General features: G+C 46.2%; 1 long non-coding RNA gene across 5 annotated transcripts in view; it reads left to right on the top strand.

The window, feature by feature from the left end:
* Nucleotides 1-20,380, top strand: part of LOC112546584 (uncharacterized) — a 387,426-nt gene that overhangs the window by 81,820 nt on the left and 285,226 nt on the right. Inside the window, exon 3 of one of the 5 annotated variants that reach the window (XR_012903932.2) lies at nt 12,270-14,090. The exons of the other annotated variants lie outside the window; for them this stretch is intronic. This is a non-coding gene — a long non-coding RNA (uncharacterized LOC112546584). Of the gene's footprint in view, nt 1-12,269; nt 14,091-20,380 lie in introns of those variants that run through there. 5 annotated transcript variants of the gene reach the window in all.

Raw genomic sequence — 20,380 nt, forward strand, 5'->3', positions numbered from 1 at the left:
AGTCATACAGCGTGCGTTAGTGAAATACATTTCATCAACTTTCTTAGGCTGGATCTCCAGCCCTTGGTATGGATCAGATGACTAACGTTCCTGGGAAGTGTTTCAAACATATGATTCCATATGTCAAACGTGGATCCTAAATGACTTATAATCTAGCATTTCATTTTTCTCATTAAGGTGGCCCATAATTAGAGCCCTGAGCTTTTGAATATATCCAGCTGCTCGCCATGCATAATCAAGGACACTGAAATTCTAATTACATCATTTTGCAAGCACCCAGCCGGACCACTAGTAACTACTCAAAAGTATACATGGAGAAAATGGTGTGAGGGTAATCTCCTACAGTATCAGTGAAAAGCCTTTTTGAATATGGTTCTGCATCTCTGGAGTCCATTATGTTCAATGCAAAGTGAATGTGGGAGTGTATGTAACTTGTCTAGCGGGGAAGCACAGTCAGTCTTAACCCTGAGAAGTGTTATGAGCTTCAAAGGATGGTTTTGAATAATGTGGACCAGAAGGCACTTTGGGACCCATCCAGTTGAATGGGATTCCTTGGATCTAGCTGGAGAGAGGTGAATGCTAATTCCCACGTTTGGACTCAGTTTGTGGAATCTCTACCCTGCGAAGTGCGGCCTGTCGGCTGCATCATAGATTTTTAGCCAGCTTGAGAAGAGAGGGATGATGTAGCAGCAATACAGGGCCCTACAGGGCCAGCCTTAAAGCTGTAGCTAAGCAATTAACATAAGGAAGCAACATTCTGATATTTCCTTGTGTTTAAGGGACTGCTTCTGTTGCCGTACCTGGGTGTTTCCAAGGACTCTACTTGCGTGGCTGTTGAGCAGCTCTGAATAAAGCTGGTAACCTGATGGCTGAGTGCGCTGTGGAGAAACCCTGGATTCCCTTTGTGCTTGGCACAGATAGGGCTGAAGGGAGGCGGCTGTCAACCCACATGGCATTCCTCCATTTGTGGGCCAGATGTGGGGCCGAAATGGCACCTCCACTGCCTAGAGCAGCCACTTAGCTGCTTGAAGTTATGCCAGCTGTTGCATTGGCGGAGGATGTGGGGGAAGAACTTGAGCACAGCAAGGCCCCCAGCTGGCCCACTACCGAAGTGGCGGTGGCACGCAGGGAGCATAGCATCAGCTTTGGTGGCTTTGCATCAGCATTGCATTCTTTGTGTTCCATGGAATCCTAGGCACGGGCCAGAAGGCATGTTGGAGTCATCAAGGATCATTGTACTAGGCCAGTCCCGATAGGCGCTTGTCCGACTTGATCTGCAAAGCTTCCAGTGGTGGCGTGTCTACAACCTCCCTTGGAAGCCACTTGCACAGCTTAAAAACCTTGAGAATGTCTGTCTGAATATTTGACCTTGCTGCAGATGAAGCCCTGGGCTTCTTGGCTTCCCTTCAGCGGACGTGGAGACCAGTTAATACCCCTCCTTTTTATAACCGGCCCTGATGTATTGGAATGCTGTTATCAAGTCCCCTTTGCCCCACAATCTTCTTTACTCAAGGCTAACCCCACCCAGCTTTTCCAGCCTTTCCTCATAGGTCAGGTTTTCTAAACCTCACCGTTTTGATTGATCTCACATGATCCTAACACTCAGATGCTTCACATTTCCCATCAAGTTAAAAACTCAGTCAACTCTGATACTTATGGAGCGCTTTTTTTTTTTTTACACACAAAAAGTTAGGTTAAAGAAAAACTATTATGCAGCAATCGTAACTGTATGGTTATTCTACAGCATCATGACATGCCAGCACTAAGGTTCTTTGGTGCCCTAACTGTACATCTCTATGCCTTCTCTTATTTAGACTTTGAAATGAACCTTTCATTCTGAATATCTGAAGTTTACAATGCTTGGTTGTGGGTTAATTATAACACCTCTGCCGTGTGCGTGTTTAAACACCATTTTGTGCATACATACACTCAATCTCACCTCCTCCTTATCACAATCTAGTTTTTGTCTGTGAATGAATAAACACATTTAACTCCTCTCCTAGAACAGAGCATTGGGGAACCCTGCTGGTAACCTTTTGCCATGATGAAAATTGCCCAACTACACCTGCTCTTTGTTTTCTTCCTCTTAGCTAGATTCTGTTCTGTGGCAATTCTTTACCTCTCGCCCCATGCCAACTTAGATACGGGGAATACTAACTGGGAGGAAGCCAACTTATCTGACCTCATCCGAACTTTAACGTACAATTTTGCTTTGAAAACTAATATCACCATTTAACACAGCAGAGCTGGGCCCTGTCTTTATTCGGTGGTATAGGCTGACTTCGGCGAGGAGTTCGTTTTTAGTAGCCCTTATTTCTGTTGGCTCTGTAGAATCAGCTATGGGAGAATGAGTTGGATGCTATTCTCCTTAGGCCTCATCATCAGGATTGTTAAGTAAATGCTATTTGGCTACACCTGTGCATTGACTGAGGCAAACAGATGGTCCAGGGCTCACTGAGCAGCACAAATGTAAAGGAAGTCTAGCAGTGATCCTGACTGTAGATGAGGATGCTCAAGATAGAATAAATCCAGTCTTGGTTCTCAGATCCTTGTTGCATTTTCAAGACTTACAAGTTAAAAACAGTATTTTTATGTAGGAACTATGAACATCTTGAACCACCACAAACATGGAATCCCACAGTTCATTTTTCAAGAGCAGAAATGCACTTCAAGGGTTTGGGGATAGATATAATGTAAAGTGTAGCTGTGTGTTACTAAAATGATTAGTTACTAATCTAACTAAGACTTTCACTATTTAGATATTTTAAACTAGGGATTCATTAATGTTTTTGTTCCGTGGCAACAGTAGTTAAGAGATTTTTGGACTGGGACAACTGCTGGTGCCCGTATGGCTATTACATAGTTACAATGAAAATACCATTTTCTTCTAAAGCTTTGTGTTGGTGGGGAGTGGCATTCTACATGAAAGAAAGTGTAGAATCAAATGAAGTAGAAATTGTAAATGAGCCAAACTGTTCCATAGAACCTCTATGGATAATAATGCCATGCTCTAATAATAAGAATCTAGCAGTAGAGATCTATTACCGACCACCTGACTGGACCATGATAGTGACTATGAAATGCTAAGGGAGATTAGAGAGGCTATAAGAAAAACAAACCAAAATGCAATAATAGAGGGGGATTTCGTCTACCCCCATACTGAATGGGTGCTTGTCACTTCAGGGCGGGATGTGCGGATAAGGATTTCTTGATCTCTTATATGACGGCTGCTTGGAGCAGCTGGTTCTGGAACCCACAAGGGAAGAGGCTATTCTTGATTTAGTCCTAAGTGGGGCGCAGGATCTGGTCCAAGAGGTGAATATAGCTGGATATAGTGACCATCCCCTTCCCTCCCTTCTGTGCTCATTGGACTGGAGGAGTCCTCCTCCTCCTGAGGAACTCAGAGTGCCATCTTGAGTGTTTGTAGGGACTGAACAGGGGCTCTATGTTACTCCCCCTGCTGGGGGCTCCCTGCCATGATTCCAGGCACCAGTGTTCTGAACAGGAAAGGTTCTAATACTGACCCATGTGGGAGCCAACTTTTTGTTGTTGTTGTTCACAAAAAACGTTTCTCTATAATTTCCTAAACCATTGGGTTGCAAAGACCGGGGTCCTGTGGGGCCAATGATAAAGTGACCATGTGGTTAGGCTATCGGTGCTTTAGCATAAGAGGGATGAAGTAGGGGTGCGCAGATTAAAAGTACCTGAAATGAAGGTTAACTTTTGGGTGCTGGGCTTTGTAGACCTGGTCCCATTTTTACCCCATTTGTTTGTATGTCATTATCTTTCTTTCTTCAGTGTTGTTTATACCAATGTGTCAGAAAATCAAAAGCAATGACTGGAAACCTCTATAAAGAACAGAAAAAAGGAAAGTTTTGCTCAGGGGTACGTGGTAATACTTATGTGATAAACTGCAGAGTCTTGTGAAAAATTGTATGTACCTTGCCCCTTTCACCTCACACTTGTATTGTTCCCATTGACCCAGTTCCAGGTAGGTTTGTGATATTAAAATAGCCTAACAGCAGTGTTCTCTGAATGTGTGAATTTCTCCCCTGAAATTACTTCTGCCTGAGGACCGAGACAGACATAGTTTGATTCTGAATGGGTAACAAGTACAGGTTGAACCTCTCTAGTTCGGCACTCTCTGGTCCAGCAACATCTGGGGTCCGGCATGATTTTAGTTTGCCAAATGTTCACTTTTCATGGGTGTGGCCAAGTTTCCAACAGTCCCATAAAGTTTGTTTGCAGCCCCCAGTCCTGGCTCTGTGCTGTTTTTTAGCTCTAATTTACTCCCAAATGTCTTCTAACAGCCCAGCAAGCAGTGGCAGTGTTGGTGATGCTGCTAGACAATATTGACCTCCCATGGTCCGGCAAATTCTCTGGTTCAGCACTGGTCAGGTCCCAACGGTGCTGAACTAGACAGGTTTAACCTGTGTATAGAGTAGGGCTGTCAAGTGATTAAAGGTATTAATTGCAAAGATTAAAAAAGTCACGATTAATCACAGTTAATTCGCCTCCTTAAATAATAATGGAATGCCATTTTTTTTAAATAGTTTTGGATGCTGTGGGTGAAGTGTGTGTGTCTCGGGGGAAGTGAGAGAGATGGTGGGTGCATTGGGCCTCTCTCAGCAGAACATTCACCAAGTTGAAGGCTTGTTCTGACAGCCACAAACAGCTGCCAGTCCTGACCCATAGGGAACAACACAGACAGGATACCTGTCCTGCCCATCACAGTGGAGATATGGGAGGGGAAGGAGGACATGCCAACATTAGTCCCCCTGCCTGGCCCCCACTCTGCACAGGAGGCTTCCGATCCTGAGTATCTTGGCTAGGGTGGTCCCAAGGCAGGAGGAGAAGGGTGTAAGAAGAGCAGATGGTAGCGAGGCAGTGGGGGAAGAGGGGCACCCACACCCCAGAGGCCCCCGTGAGTGTGGCATTCATTTGCATTAACCACATGCATTAACTCCAATTAATAGACAGCCCCTAGTTTACAAATTGTGCAGACCATCAAGGCTGGTAGCAGAAACCTTCTGCACTGGGATGTGGACACTTGCTACTCTCCAGTAGCTCGCACTGTACAGGCAGGTCCTTGGATTGCATCTTAACAGCCTCACAACACCATGTATTGGACAGAAATTTAATTGCTGTAGGCTACAACTTTTTTCCCTCCAAAACTCGTGTGTGTGGACTAACTCTAACACAAGCACTTTGCTGTCTAGAGGGGTACAAAAATTGTAGACTTCCATGTTTTAAAACTCACACTTGGCTATTCTGTAAGTTAGTGGATCTAATAGCAATGCCCAGTTCTTATCGGGAAATGACAAAGCCCTTTGGTAAAGGAGACCAGTGTAAAATCCCCATTTTACAGATGGGAAAAACAGAGGCACATCGGGGGAAGTGACTTGTCCAATGTCATCTTCAGAGTGGGGAATAGAACTCTTGTTTCTAAGTGCCCGTCTAGTGCCCTGTCCCTTACAAGCATTTGTTTGGGATGATGTGCACAGCTCACTTTTGTCTGTGCTTCTCAAGAGTCATGTGGTAATTCACACGCGTGTACCCCATTTGTGTGTGTGTGTAATTACTCTGCTCTCCTTGTAACCACTGCACTTTTGTGCTCATTTTGTTTGTGCCATTTTGTCATTTCTGTGGGTCTAAACTAGAAGTCATTCAGGCTGCAATATGAATATTGGAATAGCAGGGAATTTCAGTTAATGTTCTAACATTCAGCTTAGCTCTGCCCCAACTCATCCTCTGTATGAGGTCCACAGATCAGACAACACTATTGTCCTACCAACCTTGGCAAACTTCATAGAGCAGAAGAAGAGCTACTGGAGACTTTGGAATACATTGGAAGTAATTTTCTCTTAGATCATACTGTATCAATAGGGTGAATTCACAGGGGCTTCGTTTTTTTCTGATGCAATCATTGTAAGTTTTGGGACTGCAAGGACTCTGTTCTGCTGTGTCAGAAGGTAAAGAAAATCATGCATTTACTGATATGAGTGTAGATGGTAGAGTTTAAAAACTTTCATGGTACACAATTAAGAATCATTAGGACCTTGAATATTCCTTGTAGCCTTTTTCTCTCTGCATACTTTATTTTCTGAGTGGGAGGTATTTAAGGAAGAATTAAATTGAGATTGTGTCCATATGCAACTGCTGCTTCTGGTGCTGTTCCTGTGGTGAGGAATTAAAGCCATGTTTTCGCTTCCCAGAAGGTCGATGCTGTAGTGATTGATCTATCAGAGTTTGATTTAGCAGGGCTAATAAAGATCCACTAAAATGAACGCTGAGGGTGCCCCCATCTATGCCAAAACTCCTCCATTTCTCCCATCAACCTCCTGCATGGGGAAGGTGCTGATGCTCAGATAAAGGTATGTCTACTCCAGCTATGTTTTTTTTTTACGTAGGTGGAAGTGCGTACCGTAAGCTGACCTTCAGCTGTAGCGTGGACCTGGCCTAAGAGTAGAACTGTTTAATCTGATCTATTGAACCTTTATAAACTACTTACAAATTCACCCTTAAGATATAAAATAGCCAAAATGCATAATTTGCCAAGACAGGAGTTATAATTACTATGAGAACAATTAGAGGCATTATATAAGGAGTTATATATTAGTTAAATAACAGGATAGTTTTATTATAAAAGGTGGTTTTTTTTATTTTTTTTTTTTTAAAGCAAGTCCTTGTCGCTTCTATTTTGTGCTAATAAGTTTGCAGGCAAGCTCCATCAAGTAGCACACTTCACATAGAAACTGTCCTCCTTTGACTCTAAGGACAATTCTGCTTTTCATTTGGAATTACATCTTAGTGTCTTGACCCATTGATCGCTTCCAATAAAAGGGCTGAAAGCATGCGTGCCATTTTAAAAACATTGAGAAACTTAGGGTCCTTTCTGTCCAAGAAAAAAAAAAAAAGCTCTGCAGCCTTGATTCTTCCATTCTACAAATGAAATGTGTGTCCTTGGTTGGTAACATGGCCTTCAGCAATGACATCTACATGTGAAGTCTGAATTCATTATTAGAATCTTTCTGTATTCATCTCTCCTCTTCCTTTCTCTCGCTTTTTCTACGGCCTTTGTTACTCCACTAGAAGTAGGTCTCCCACAGCTTTTACTTTGCTTTCTGCCAGCAGTGTTACTGATGCCTGCAGCATTTTGGCCTCTATTTTCTATTCATACCCTTCACCTTTAATATTGCTCTCCGATTATTCCCCTCCCTACCCGTCCTTGGGTTCATTTCTTTCCGACACTAGCTAAACGTAACACCCACTGGAGTTGTTAAGCCTGCAGTCACAGCCTCTTTTTGAGCTTCTCTGCCAGTTCCTGTCAGTGCTCAGCTACAGGAAGGTTGGAAGTTCTCTTTGGATTTTCTTTCAGGATTTAACTATTAGGCTGCTCTCCCGTTCCCACCGATAGGCCTCTTCGCAAACTGGGGAAGCCAGACCTGCGCTCTTTGTGGCTCAGCAGACTAACAAGGGCACCAACTTGCCCGTGAAGAACTTGCATCCTGCTCTCCAGAAGCAAGATGGTATTCGTGTGTGTGGGGGGAAGAGAGGGATACACTTCCTCCCCTTCTCTTCCCTCTCAGTGGTTCTAAACGTCAGGTCTTCAACCTCTTTGCACCACTGGTGATGTTAGCCACAAATGCTCTTTGGCCACAGCCTCCACAACCCTTTCTCCTTGGCTGGTCCCAGTGCAAATCCCTAAAGGCACTTCCTGCTCCTCTATCTTGTCCCCGCTCCATCCTGAGACCTGCAGAACGTGGAGCTCTGATAACGTCTTGGCAAGAAGGGGCCAGAGGATGGCTCATACTGAACGTGCTCCTTTCAGCCTTACTGCACTGGCCCTCCTCTTGTCTGTTCCTCCTGTCTCTTAGATCCAGTTCTGATCTTAGATGACTACTTCTGTCTTGTTCTTAGGGTGCCGGAGGGAATGGGGCCCTCCTTCAGCATCCATAGGTGCTACTGTCATATTAAATAACAAAACTTTTTTCCTGCTTCTGTGCCAAAGTTTAATAATTAGAGAAGAGGCCTGATGCTCCCTAATAGACAAGGTGAGTTTAGCCTGTCAAACCCACCTACCTTTCCAGTGTGGGAGCAAGTTCAGCAAAGGCGAAGGTAGGCCTGGTGTTAGGAAGAGGTGATATTTACCTTATTGTTTTAAAAGCCCCTCAGGCATAAGCACCAGCTGTGAGGGTAACACGAGGCTCAAGTTCCCATTGGGAAAAAATAGAGGGTGTGCAGCACCCACCGCCTTGGATTACAGCTTTGTGGGACTTGCCTGCCATTCACGCGGGGGGAAGGGGCAGAGAGGAACACACACCAGCAAGAACAAAAGTTAGTGCCTGTGTGCTCATGCATGGCGGCAGCGGCTCCAGAACACGGTGGCTTGTCCATAAATGCAGCAGTCAGCTCAGCTATAGAAGCACAGCACCATGACTAGCACAGAGCAACTCAGAGCTGATGTCAGGAAAAAAAGAGGTGGCGACCCTAAGAGCATCCTCATTCCAAGGCCCCCCCCCCCCCCCCCCCCCCCCCCCCCGCATCAGGACACCTGTTTCAGCTGGCCTGAGCGGCGGGTTATATTCGGTACGTAGCAGCTGCTGGGCGGTGTCACTGGAAAATGAGTAACTGATCATCAAGCTTCTTGCACAGTGTGTGTACCCAGGGTGTATCGTGAGGCATGGCAGACCACCTCTGGAGACTCTGGCATTGGCCACTGTCTGCAGACTGGACATTGGGCTAAATGGACTTTGGTTTGACTCAGTCTGGCTGTTCTGGTGTTCTTACATTCAGAGATGCCAGTTGTTGATCAGAGAGAAATTGCTGCTTCACATGTTGGTGTGTTCTCCAAAGGCAGGCTGTGGTGCAGTGCTTTATCATCTACACTTTCAAAGTTTGGGGGTTTGAGGTCTTCAGACAGCAGGGACGAGGGAAGGCTGGTGAGCCCATGCCAAAACACAAACATCTGCCGAAAGAACAATTGTGGCTCCTATTAGTATTTGACCCAGAATATGGAAGGTTGTACAGATGATGTCAGTGGGATTAATTCTACAGTCTCCCTTCCCCGGTCTGCCTTACTGCACCACTCTAAGTAAAAACATCCTGATGGATTTGCTGTCACATACATTTTGCCTAAAAATAAGCATCTGTCCGAATGGCGCGCGCATGTACTTTAACAGTGACAATCAGTGCCTCTTTTATACACACTGAACTGGAGTTGCTCAATAGAGGAGGAAGAAATGTTTATATCCCTGTTTTGATTGGGTCGATTACGTGAAAACTGTGCTCCTCTGCAAAAGTGCAGACCTATGGGTCAGTTTCCATCAATATTATGGACGTCTCACTCTCCGGTCATTTTCGGCCCAAAACCTTGATAAAATTAGGCTGGTAGTTGAAAGCTTGTTACAAAGGATTTATTTCCAGGATAAGATGCGACCTTGTACCCACCATTCAACTCATGCAGATCATTTCAGTTTATTTCAAATGGTTCATTATATATGATAACATCAAATTACATGATGGAAAGAGATATCTGCACACCTCCACACACCAGCACTCTCTCGCTGCTCTTAGCTAAATCTAATCTTAATCCAATTGGACAACTGACTAGTCTTTGCTTTAGCTGTCAGGATAGACTAGTGTAATGATGATAAGCTTTTTGGTTGCTCTGATCTCACGTTGCTCCAGAGGAGATCAGCCAACTCCAGATTCAGACTCATATTTTAGAAAGGGACCTTCCAATTTTAGCTGCCCCATTTTGGAATACCCAGTTTTTGATGCCGAGGGCCTGTTTTCTCAAAGCGCTGTTCCACATGTGCAGCTGAAATGAACGAGCTCTCATCAACTCCTAAAATCCAGTTGTTGGGCTAGATGTTTCTTCCAAAAGACTGCAGTGCTCAATAGCATGCATTGATGCAGCTAAAAAAGTGGCTGGACTTTCAGGAGTCCAGTGTGCCTTAAAATGAAGTGATCAGTAAAGACAATCGGAGCTGGTGGGCACTGAGCATTTTAAAAACAAGGCCTCTTTACTGAAATGCCTTTGCTGATCGGTGCAAATGGGTGTCCCGTAAGAGCGAACTCATGGCTTTGCTATGAGACCCATGCTGGGGGCAAAACATTGTTGGGCCATTCCTGGACCAAATGGCAGGGAGATTTTTGAGTCAGAGTGTTCCGCTCTGCTTTTGAACCTCAGCCACAGGGAGGAACCGGAGGACCTAATTGGAAGGGGGGATGGGTACCTCAACCAAAGACTGGGCCCCCAAACCTGATCGATCTGCAGCCTTTGGGTGAGGAGCTAGGAGCAGGCTGATCCCCACTCCCTTACTGTGACACAGGCCATCTTATACTGCCGGTCGTGGAGGCTCTGCAAGCTCATTGGCCTCCACACTCTGCCTGACTCAGAAGGCACTCGTCTCAGCCCGTCTTTGTCAGATCTGCCACCTGCAATGCCCAATGCCTGGCTCCTGCGCAGAGCTTTGCAGCTCAAGTGTTTTAGCGCACGTCTGCTCTTGGCCCTTTAAGTCAGCGGCCTGTAGGGGGCGCCGATCTGCCCACTCCACAGCTGTCTTTGTGAGGCGTGCTTGAAGGGGAGGCAGCTATCTGCAGGGCAGACAGGGGGAGCAGGATGCCTGATGGCTGCAGTGGTAGGGGACAATTTTTAGCTCTTCTGTAGATTCATCCCTGGGGTTCTTCTGTCTCCTGGCCCCTATGTCCTGCAGCTATGTGTAGCAGGAGTCTGAGCTGGTTGTGGATGAGTGGCTGGGTGGAGCTGACCTTCTTCCAAGTGGGAGCCAGCGGGGCAGTAGGCAGCCATAGCAGGGATCTGTCTTCATAAAGTTCCCATGCTGTTCGATAGTTGAGAGCCGATTTGTGTTTGTGTTGGCATAGCTGAGTTAATTGTCTTTTGGCACTGAGGTAGCAATGAATTCCAGCTACATGTGGACTTTGCCACCCTCATATAATTCACATTTCACATAAGAAAATTCAAACAATTGATGAAATAGAGAATACTTGCAAAACAAAGGGCCTGCAGGATTGAAACCTGCAGTGAGTAAAGAAAAAGCATCAAAGCCAGGTCTACACTACTGAAAAAGTTGACCAAAGACGTGCAACTCCAGTTACGAGAATAGTGTAGCCAGAGTTGATGTATCTTAGGTCGAATTATTTCTGCAGCATCCCCACTGTGGGACTTCCCTTACATCTTGCTACCTGGTTGAGTACCAAAGTTGACAGAGGTGCCATCAGTAGTTGATTTAGTGGACTCTTATCATCTGGCTTGTGCGTGATCATTGATTATGTGTAGGATAGTAGCATGTAGAGATCAGGGCTCAGGACTCATTGTGATAGGCACTCTTCAGGCATGGGAATGAGACCACAATGAGATGCAGATGACCAGGGAAGAAGGCCCTGAAAAACAGTATAATCGGGCTTTGTGTGGGAGCACAATTGTAGAGGTATGCTTTATTAGCCATGGCCCATCTGTGAAATACAGCGGGAAGAGTGTAACAATGTGTCCTTCAATGCTATCATATTGTTGCCTGTCCAACCCAGGGCTGCTGGAAGTTAAGAAGCTTTTAAGCGAGGAGAAGATTTTCAGGGCTCTGACTATCTACAGAAAGAAGTGCGTGGATGGCGTGTGCTCCTAGACTTCTTCCCACCCCACACAACCAAAATCGTTGTCCTCTGTGACTGTAATCTAGGATTCACACGCAAGGTTTAGAAGAGAAAGTGAGGGCACTAGTTCTCTGGGAGACTTCTCCAGTGTTTGGATCCAGCGCCTTTTTCAGACCCCTATGCCAGGAATGGCTGACTTCCAGTTGTGATGCACATCATGCCCTTTCTGGGATATTGTTCTCTCTTTTCCCAAAGCTAACCGCTTTCAAAAGCCTCCTCCCCCATCCCCATCTTTCACACCCTCTCTGCTAGTGACACGGAGGAAAGGGTGTATTTCAAAATATTGTGCTGGGTAATCAAATCCTATTGGCCATCTTTTTCAGCAATGTGGAAACAATATTTCACACAACTTCTTGCTGTGAGGGGGCTCTTACGAGAGCAGCAAACCAGAGATTTTGCCGTGGGCTAGGAGGTAAAGTTGTAATGATGAGGTTCTGTAAATGGCTGTACAAAGATATTTTTTTTAACAGCTCAGTGAAGACCTTTGCTTGATGTACAGTTGCAGTCAAGACAAGCAGCCTGTACATTTTGTTGGCTAAGGAGAGGTGGGGAGAATAATCTGGAAACCGTTATAATGCTGTTATTTTTCTCAGCCTCCCATGGAATGTTGCGGTCAGTTCTGGGCACCCCCTCTCAAAAAGGAAATTGCAGAATTAGACGGTGTTCCAAGACCGGCAATGAGAGCAAATGACTAGGGCCATGGCACAGCTTTTGTATGAAGAGAGTCACAGTCAGGGCTCGATACTGCTCCAGCTTGAAGTGAATCTACCCTGGACTGCAGCGGAGCCACCCGAAGCTCTAGATCAGTAAGAGGGCAAGTGATAAAAGTACACAAAACAACAAAGGAGGAGCTCAGAAATGATCGACCCTGCCGTACACGGGACAACTCGGGAACACTGAATGACATTCAGAAGTGGCAAACTGAAAACTCAGAAGGCAGTATTTCTTCACTTTTCTTCACTTGACGTTGTGTAGCATATGGTTGTTGTCTGGTGTGTCCCAATTACACCAGACACTGTGAGATGGGTACAGTTCCCAATTAGCTGGTGTCCCATTGTGGCAGATATCATAGGATAGTGCTTAGCAAATTCCAAGAAAGATTGGACATTTCTATGGATCACAGGAACATCTGGTGATGTATTGTTAAATATACCAATCCAAGCCTGAAACTCCAAGCTATGAGCCTCCCTCTTAACTGTTGGAGTGCATTGGGTTATCCCAGAACAGTAGGGTTTCCTACAACCTTCCTCTGAAGTCTCTGCTACTGACCATAGTGAAGGCAAGACTGTATCTTGCTAGGGACCGGTGGTACCTAGAGTTGTGAAGCACTTAGCTGTCCCCCAGGAAGGAATTTCACTCTGATGTTGTGTAGCATATGGTTTTTGTCCGGTGTGTCCCAATTATACCAGACACTGTGAGGTGGGTACAAGGTGTGTTGGGTACCTTTGCTGTGCACTCCCATACTGCAGCATGTTTGGATTTTTCAGTTTCACTTGAAGGCTTGAATGTAGTGGATTTTCAGTGTTTGCAGGGGAGATAAGTACATCATCAGCCTATAATCTATTATACCCTTAACTTGGAGGTAAGGTTGAAAGAACATATCAGTAACTCAATGTGTTTTTCTCCCCTGGGAACTTAATAATAAATTATATCAATTTCTTTATATAAGCAGAGGCTTAGCAGCAAATTTGATATGTGAAAAGCACAAAATATATTCAGAGCTTAATGAGAAAATTCAGTAACTCACCCTGTCAAGGCTGTTAAAGATGAATAGACCTGACAGATGTATAAATTCATAAACTAGGAGGAATGAAAATGTTATGAGCATTAGTTAGAGATGACGATTTCACCACAGGTGGGGCTGAAAGAAAAAGACTCATGAGTCAGTTATGCTGAAGTGTCATCCTTAACCAAAGTAAAAATAGCTCTCTTCCAAGCCCCCTCTGCACTGCTGCTTGTGCTAGATTTATTCCAGCAGCCCAGGAAATGGCTCAATGTTACCTGTAAACAGATGCAAGGATCATTGTGAAAGCAAAGTTCCAAGCTAGGATCAGCTGGTTAATGTAATGCCAGTTGAGTTTTGCTTGTGGGATTGTCTGAGGTCACCGTGGGCAGAGAGAAGGAGTAATGTGACTAGCTTCGGAAGACTTCAATGTTGGCAGCACAAAGTTGAATCTGGTGACTTACTATTAGCATGGAGAATGGAAAAGTATGTACGCTGGGCTGTGTTGTAAATGAACTTTTGTATGCATGGGCATAGTTTGTGTCATTTGTCTAAACGATGCACATCAGATAAGGAGACACGGTGTTACCACTGTTGTAATTGCAGATCCTATCATTGTCCATAAAAATGTCAAATCCTTTTTAATCTCACTGGAAATGTGACATCTCTTGGCATTGAGCCCACAGGCTAATTAAACATTCCCTTTGTCAGTTTCAGATGCGTTGTTGTTTTTCAGTGTCATTGAAGTCCCACTAGTTCGTGTGTATAATACATGGGAACACTTGCTTGATCTTTTTCTTTTTCTTACATTCGTTACATTGCATATGTCTGTGATGGCCCTTCCTACTAGGCTTTTCTCTAAACAAATCAGTCTGTGTCTCTTCATTATGAAGTGTCTCCTGTTCCCGATCTCTGAAGCCCCTTGTATTGCGCCTGGTAGCGTCTGCTTGAGTTCATAGCCAATGGCTCTAAGTGTGGGGCTTAGGCTGGGAAGTGTCATGCAGCAGCTCTTAAGGAAGCCAAGAGTTGAGGCACCCTACAGAAGGCAAGAAAACGGAGCTCAAAGAAGGTTTTTTTCACTGTCTGCAAAGCTGTGAGGATTGGGCGGCCAAAGGAGGCGGCCCCAATCAAGTGGAAGGGGGCAGGGCTTCTTGTGATTAGCTGGCAGCTCTGAGAGGTGGCTAGGGATGAATGGGCACTGCATGCAATGGGGGGCATCCAGCAGCAGCAATAAATCTGGAAGTGAGAAGAGCCCCTCTAGGTCTAGCTCAGTGGCCCCCAAACATTTCAGTCCCCAGCCAGGGCTGGGAGCAGAGCTGCAGCTTGGGGTGGGATGGGGATAGGGGTAAGGAGCCCAAGCTTGGGAGCCACGGCATGAGGCTGGTATTGGAACAGGGTGATGCTCCCCCCTTGTCCCTCCTAGGCTTGCTCGGGCCCCAACTGTGCCCCCCCCCACAGTCTTCCCGCCTCACTCGAGGGGCATGTGCTACAGTTTTGGGACACAGTTCTGGCCGATTTGAGTTGATCACTGAACTTAGTAAATGGACTGAAACCAATGAGCCCTTCTCACTGCCAGCCAGCCTACCAGGAACGGCCTTGCTCAGAAAACATTGCCCCAACTTTTGTCCCCAGTGCCTGGCCAAACCCATCACTGGACAAGTGGAGCTGGACCCCAAAAAGACTCCTGGATAGATTCAGCAATAGGCAACCTTCTGTCAGTCCAGCAGGCATCTAACCATGGTTCTGCCAAGAGGAAGGAGCAGCCCAGATGCACCATGTTGGCTCCAAGCAAACATGTTTTTCTTGTTCTGAAGCTTAGTCAGATGTGGATTTTAGTTTGTGTGGGGCCCAGGAGGAGCTGAGAAGGTTGTTAGAGGAGACCTCTACACACTGCCTTTTCATGGAAAAAGGGTTTCTGGGCCAAGAAAACCCAAGAGCTTGATAATCTTTTCCTTTGCCCCGACTTGGATTCTAATAGCGAAAAAGGAGATTTGACCTGTAGCACGTCATTGTGACTAGGCCCTGGTACTTTCCTATCAAGAGGAAGAGGCCTGTTACCCCTCTCGTGTGCAGATGTCACAAAGCTCCAAAACATTAACCTCCAAGCTCTTTAAAATTATTTCAGCCCCGTGGTAACAGCTTATTGTCTTTTACCAAAGTTCAGTGCTGTTCTATGGAATTGGTCCTGCCTGGTGGGAGATCCCCTGCGAACAGGACCAGTTTAAAGCCCTGGCTATCTAATTCACTCAAACTGGTGCGACTCCTACTCCAGAGTGATCTCAGTGGGGGGGGAAATCCAACACCCACTGCAGCCAGGGGAATCTTTCCACCGATTTCAATCGACTTTGGATGCAGCCCAAACAGACGAGAATCTGGCCCGGGGATGAGGCTTTTATGTGAGAGCCTGGAGGACAAACCCTGCCGCCTGCTGGTCGGGAGAATAGGGAGCGGCTGGGCGTAGGACTGACTGCCGGGATAATGGTGCACGGAGGCACTTTGCTCCATTAAATGTGTGTGGCTGGAACAATGAGCTCTCAGTTCTGGGTTTTTTTCAACTGTTTGTTTGCTTTTCCTCCCCCCTGGGATACAAACAGCTACAGGGATAAATGTCACGTTACCAGAACTTATTTCTGTAAATTCCGCTTACATATTTCTTTGGGTTGCTGCAGCGAGAGGCTTGTTTTGATGTTCCCCCCTCCCGGCCTGGTTACTTGTTGCTTTACTGGAAACCGCGGTAGCTTGGCTTCAAGGTTCTGAGATCAGCACTTCCTGAAAGAAGGAAACGGCCCAAAGTTCAGCTCTCCTCAAGCCTCTTTAAAATGGTCCAGCCTAGGAGGATCCCTTCCACGAAGCCCAGAGAAGGACACCCACCCCCTTCTTCGCTAACAACCCCCACTGTGGGCCTGCTGCCTGAGAGGGGTGAGCAAGCCCTTTGCTCAGCCGCTGAGAACCTCTACATTCCTGCACCATGTGTCACCTTCAGCCCTGCTCACCGACTGAGGCTAGACACGGTGGCCAGAGTCCAACGCAGAGACTTCCTGATTTGCAAGAGTTTGAGAACTTCCCTAGGAATGAAGGGGTCTGGGTAGGGGGCCACTGAAAAGGATGGGTCAGCTTGAAATGCTGGTAGTGATCTCCTAACTTTAGAATTAAATTGGCATCCTAAACTAAGTCTGTTGACCTCTTGAACTTCCTCTGAAAGTATTAAAATGTGTTCCATCCAAGACCTGTCTGCTAAGCACTGTGGAAGTATAGATTGAGAAGAGGCTGGAGCACGTGACCTACAAGGAGAGGCTGCAGGATTTGGGCTGATTTAGTCTACAGAAGAGCGGGGGGGGGGGCGGGGATTTGGTAGCAACCTTCAACTCCATAAAGGGAGGTTCCAAAGAGGGTGGAGAGAGGCTGTTCTCAGTGGTGGCAGATGGCAGAATGAGGAGCAATGGTCTCAAGTTACAGTGGGGAAGGTCTAGGCTGGATATTAGGAAAAACTATTTCCCTAGGCGTGTGGTGAAGCACTTGACTGGGTTCCTAGGGAGGGAGTGGAATCCCCCTGGTTTGACAAAGCCCCGCCTGGGATGATTGCGTTAGAGTTTTGTGCCTGCTTGGGGCGGGGGAGTTGGACTCGGTGAGTCCTGAGTTCTCTTCCAGCCCTGAGGTTCTGTGATTCTATGACTGATAGTATAGATAGAAGGACGGATTCAGTTGTCGTCCCCAAAGAAGTTGCAAGGCTGTGGGTGAGGGGAAGAGAAGGAACCCACTTGCAGAGGGGAAATGACTCCCAAGTGACATAGCCGGGGGTAGAACCAGAGTAGGGTACTGCCCACTGGACCATGTTCTTGTTCATGCCATCTCTGATGGTCATTCCATCAACTGCCTTCAGAGTACAATTGCGGGATTAGGAATTCCCACAACTGGTTCTGTACAGGAGACGCAAGGGCCAGCTGTGAGTGATAATTACAGGAAAACTGATATTATTCTCCTAACTCTACAGCTACCTGCTGCCTGGTTCCAACAGGGAACCAGGTGCACAGCATTACCACACCCAACAGATCTCCCTACCTCTCCCTGTGTCTGCCCCCTCCCCTGCCTTCACAACACCAGTGAGGGCATTTTCCTGCGTAACCCTTCTGGCCCCATCCTAGTACTGCATGTTGGGAAACGTGGGAATTGGTGAACGGGGGAAAGTGCCATTGATGGCTGTTACCCAAGGTGCAGTCTCTCACGCCAGTTGTCTGCAAGCCTTTAACTGCCAGACCTGGGAGAGTGGATGACGGGCTGGAACACTCGATAATTGCCTGCTCTGCTCATCCCCTCTAAAGTGCCTGGCACCAGGCACTGCTGGAAGAGAGGACACTGGGCTTGATGGACTATTGCTCGGATTCAGCGTGGCCGTTCTTATGGTTCTACACAAGCGCCGTTTCTCTATCAGCATTTTGCATTAACTGTCACTTGTTTCATGGACCTTACACTGTGTGTTCGTGGGTTGCACGCACAATGATACTTGATCCTGGGCACCTGTGACAACATGCACAAAAGTCCAGCAAAATATCTGGTGGGGATATTCTTGTAACACTCTCTAATGCTACAGGAGAGGTTGGCCGACTGCAGCCCGTGGGCCAGATCTGGTCCACAAGGTTGGTCCCTGGTGGGCCCTCAGCTCTCTATTTACCTGTGCCTCCACAGGTATTGGGTGATCATAGGTCTTGTTGGCTGCAGATGGCCATTCACGGCCAATGGGAGCTGCAGGAAGTGGCGTCCCTGTCTGCTTTGCTTCCTGCCACTCCTGTTGGCCATGAATGGCAATCTGCAGCCAACGAGAGTGGTGATTGCCCAATACCTGCAGAGGCACAGGTAAATATAGTGGCGGAATCTCATCTGGGACTAGCCCTGAAGGCTATTGGAGTTTTTTGGCTACCCTGTGCTAAGGTTATGTCAGTACTACAGGCTCTGCCACAAGTATGCTACAGTCGTGCAAACACTTGCTATGCCAACAGAAAGGGTGTTTCCGTCCGTGTCCTTAATCTGTCTCTCTGAGCCACTAGCTAGGTCAACAGAAGAATTTTTCTGTCAACCTAGTGATGTCTACACAGGGGCTTATGTCAGGTTAACAATGTCTCTTCCTGGTGTGAATTTTGCACACCCCTGAGCACCACAGCTAGGTCACTCCTAAGGTTTAGCTGGGGACCAAGCCTAATTGCTGAAACCTTCCCTTGGCAAGTTGTCTGTCTTCTTTCTATTTTTGTGGTGGTCCCATAACCTACGGAGTCACTCCAGGGACTGAGATTCCAGAATCTCCTACAAACAGGTGTCCGGGGCTGGGAAGTTTGGAGAGAGGTTGGAGTGAAGGCAGCAGCACAAGCAGCCCTCAGTAGTTACAACCCAAGGGAAAGCTTTTTTAGTAACAGTCTAGAAGTCAATCAGAAGATCTAGCAGTACTTCCACAAAGGAGCTCATGAGAAGAAAGTTGCACCACTCCAGTGCTTCAGAGTAGACACCCACCAATCTTTGCTCTGGTCTGGGGATAGAATTCTCCCATTAACCCATCTCCCTGAAAGAATTCTGCCATTCGCTTAGCTCTGTCTACACCAGGGGTTAGGTTGGCACAACTATCTGGATTGGACACATGCTTCAGAGATATCGCTAATCCGATGTAACTTTTTATTGGAAACCACTCGGATGGATGGATAGATGGAGCTTGTCAGCAAATATCTATCATCAAAACTTTCGTGGCTGGTTTTCAGGTTTTTAATGCCCCTCCCCCATTTTTTAGACAAGCTTGCAAATTTTTTTTCTTGAGAAAATTTCCATTGAAGAAGCCATTTTCCACCTATTGGGTAATATTATTAATCTTGTTTATTACAGCAAGCTGTAATGGCCAGCTAAGAATGAGGCCTCATTGTGCAGGGTGCTGTACAAACAGAGTAGTAGATGGTCCCTGCCCTGAAAAGACTATAGTCCAATTTTGCCAGACATCCACAGGGTGGGAGAACACGCCGGCAAAGTGGCCAGCGGATTGCAGTGAGGGTTTCCAGCTTTCCCAACTGGACGGACCAGATGCCATTCATGGGTTTTCCTTCGGAGTTGAACATTCTGTCTGAAAAATTTCCATTTTACATAAGATTTTCAAAAGAACTCTTGGATTTCTTTCCTCAGCATTGCAGCTGTATAAAAAATGTTTAATTGGTGGCCAAATGTCAAGACTACAAAATGCCACTGAAATATTTCTTCTAACAACTAAATTAAAAATTTAAACAGTGGTTTATAATGAAGGGGAAACTCTTCTGTCCTACTTTCTAATTCTTTTTAAAAATAGATTCTTCCAAATAGCAAATTAGTGCCATTTCTGATCTCATAGGAAGCCACACAATCAAAAATTCATTTACTTTGCCTCAAGTGAACTAGATGACTCTCTTTATAGATCCCAATCCATTTCAGCGAGCAGCACAAACAGTGCATTCAAATCAACTCAGAGGTCAATCAGCTGGCTCTTTATGTCTTGAAACAGAGTCCCTCCATCCTAATGCAAATGTCCATCTGTTCGAATGAGTTGAAACTCATTGGGTACTTCAGAAGTTGGGGCCATTAGGAGATGTGCTCAGGCATTCAGAAAGGGAGCTGTTCCTCCTTTAGATGCACTTGCAGGTTGATAAATTTTAGAGAACTGGTCTGAACTGACCAGAATCCTTTCAGGGTGGCCTTGCCTGTGAAGTCACTATAGCGTCTGTCCTCAGATCAATGTGCACAACTCAAATTGACGTCAGTAAATAATGTATACGCCCTTACGTCTTGCCTGCTGCGGTGGCTACTCCCTGCTTTGTGGGACTTTCCTGGCTTTCCATTCCTTTGGGCTTCGTTGGCTGCAGCCTAGCGAACCAGACTGCCCCAATTCACTAGAATACAGTTAGTGTCATTCATAAACTGAAGCAATCTGTCTGCACTGCATCTCCTACATTGCGCTTATCCCCAGGCAACTGCTGAGCT

Source organism: Pelodiscus sinensis, chromosome 4, assembly GCF_052426305.1.
Source record: "Pelodiscus sinensis isolate ZL-2025 chromosome 4, ASM5242630v1, whole genome shotgun sequence".
NCBI classification, from domain to species: Eukaryota; Metazoa; Chordata; order Testudines; family Trionychidae; genus Pelodiscus; species Pelodiscus sinensis.